Here is a 3,160-nt window from a genome sequence, read left to right on the forward strand (position 1 = left end):
TCACACCACTTTGGGTTTACGGGTGGAGTGACAGATGCATTGATACATAAAGGAGACAAAAGGATATGGGGTGACATAGTAGCGGGTAGTCGAATTCGATGGTGTACAACGGTATGCCACAAGGCACATTGGTGTGAAGGAGTGTACTGGGAGACATGGTTGTGTGTAGTGGAATATGTTGTTACACAATGATATCTTGGAGTGGTGTCTCCAAGGAGGATTCTTGACAAGGAAGTCAAGTACACCATCAGGTTTGGTTTACCCATAGTATATGAGAAGATGGATGAGGAAATGAGGACATCGTGTTCAGTGGAGACAGGTCCTCGATTTAGTTATTAAAAAATATAAGGTGGAGAGAGGAATATACATATGATTACCCTTGAGTATCCATACAGGCTCTTGATCCTACCCATGGGGACTTATACACCTATCACTCTCTAGTATTGCTTACAATCAGAGAGAGTTTGGTTGTTGCACCTTCATGATCTCATTACAGGCAACAGGATGCAAGAGGCTTACTCGAGATATTTGTATGGAACATAATGTATTGAGAGAAACACTTCTCAATGGTGGCATTCAGTTAGGGCATGATCTGATGGATACATGCTCAAGAATTGCATGGTTTGCCATAGAAGTATCATATGTTTTGCGCCTGAGTTCACACTTAGGGAGATGTTCACTAGGGAGCCACATCCTGCACATTCAATAGTACATACCATGTAATATCCCCAACCAACCTACTTTGAATTAATAAACATATTACAATATTATTATAGGTGTAACCATTCAAGAATTACTTTCAAACTAATTTTATCATTCTTGAAACTAAAATGGTTATGAGAACGATCGGGAGAAAATTTTTGTTTCTGTGGAGGGGAAGTGATGGTCCGCATATTGGTAAGGGATCATCATAAGTGTAATGGGAACATAGTGAAATGGAGTGTAACAGTTGAATGAATCCAGTGCCAACCAACCACCAATCTTGGGTCAATTATTGAGGCCGTTGGAGTATTATGTTTACCTGTTGTTATTTAGAATTATTTTAGGTGTAGAAGGGGTCGTTCTCACTTAGTTCCTAAATCGAAGCTCCTACCGGTGTCCAAATACATTTTATTTCACGTTTATGATATGTGCCTCTAATGGACCTCATAGATGAAGGAATAAAAAGAAAGGGAATGCCACCATGTTCTCGAAAATCGCAATGCCATGTAGTTATGTGCATTGGCAGTTTTGTAAATATCCGAGTAGTAAAACCCCTACTCCTGGATGTCTGTCTTGTTAACTTGTGTTTTCTTTCATCCATGATATCTTACCATTTTTCATGGATTTTGATAGCTATTTGGAGGAAAGAATGAGGAGTCGCTCTAGAAGAGGCCGCTCAATAAACTTGGAAGATAATTTTTCTATCTGAGTTAAATTTCATTATGTATATTATCGATTAAATTGTCTTTGCTATTTGGAGGAAAACACTTAAGAATATTGTGAATAAAAATAAGCTAGATTTTAGAGGGTAATCTTTGAAAACAAATCTGCATGAAAACGATTTAAAAAGAATCCATGTGAAAATTGCATATAAGGTAAAGAAGCAATGATATATTTTCTTGAAGTAAAATGCATGCGAACCCTACACAGAAAAGATAAAGAAACTATATTATTTTAATAGGAAACAAAATTGCAGGGAATTAATGTGTAGAAAGTTGGATTAAATTTCTTGGAAAAGGAAATAAATATATGTTTATTTTCTAGTCATTTAAAAATAACTCTCAGAGAAGAACACATGGAAAAATTGCACATAAGAGATAGAAATACATTTTATATCTTGAAAATAAAATATATACATTTGCATGCAACAAAAAGAATAATTTCTTTGAAAGAAAATATCTCTCTTGCATGCAGTCAAAGAATATTTCTTGGAAAACGAAAATGAAAGAGTGCATATGAATTTGTTGCACAAAAATATTAGCCATGTTATTTTAGAAATACTGCTTGGTAAAAGATAAATTAGTTGGGCTAATTCTTTGGAAATAGAAAAATATGAATTCTTTTGCATTAAACGATAAGAACCCGGATTATTTTCTTGGAAACTTTCTTATGAAACATGTGCATATACAAAACAACCAAGGTTTGTTTTCAAAAAAGATCGTGTGTTTGTATGCATGGAAGGAATGGCTATTGTGTTAAAAGAACATAGGTTTCATGCACATAAATATTTATGAAGTCATGATATTTTTCATAAAGAATGCATGTGAGATTTTCTTTAGAAAATATAAGGAAACTAAGTTATTTTATTAAGAAAAAATTGCATGGAATTGTGTGTGGGAAGTTAGACTATTAATTCCTTTGAAGTTATTCACATGATTCCAAAAAAGAACCACTAAACTCTTAAAAAGGAATATGTGCTTATTTTAAAAGATTTTCTTGATGAGAAATGTGCACAAACATAGAAATGTTATGCTTGATGTTTGTTGAGAGGAAATAATTTCTTTTCATGTACAAAAGTAGAACTATTACACTTGATATTTCTTGAAAAGATATATGTTATTTGCTTGCACGAAAATATAAATATTTTGTTTGATCTCTTGAAAGGAAATATGGTCTTTACATCCATGAAAAGTACAACTATGATGTTGGATTCTTTGACAAGAAATATGCATGGAAATAAAATAATTATTATGAATTCTTTTAGAAAATAATATTTGTAGAGGTGAATAAAACTATAACAATGTTGCTAGTTTTCACAAAGGGAATATGGGCTATTATGTTAGAATTATTTGCAAATAATTTATATTGCACGAAAGAATGTGTTAATTCTTTTGTGGAAAATCTTATGCATTTGCATGAAAGATGTAGTTAGCATTTAGCCTTGTAACATTAATTGGGGTATATGCCAAGTCTAGCAAATTCAGGCTTATAGAAGAAGAAAGATGTGTGCATAAGGCACAACTATAGTGGGAAATTTTTTGTTTCTAGAAATATACATGACAATAGTGTGATACACAAGCTAAAATGAGAAATATATGTCATATCACAGATAGTACAAGAGTACCTTTAACAACTAAGACGATGCGTTTTGGAGAAGCACAATACAAACAAGTATTTATTTGTGAATGTAGATTTATTTTTGAGTAATCATTACATTTTAGAGTTCAAAACTCTTGAG

This window comes from Pinus tabuliformis, chromosome 2_1 (genome assembly GCF_031772625.1).
Source record: "Pinus tabuliformis cultivar Carrire ecotype Pingquan chromosome 2_1, CPIR1, whole genome shotgun sequence".
NCBI lineage: Eukaryota > Viridiplantae > Streptophyta > Pinopsida > Pinales > Pinaceae > Pinus > Pinus tabuliformis.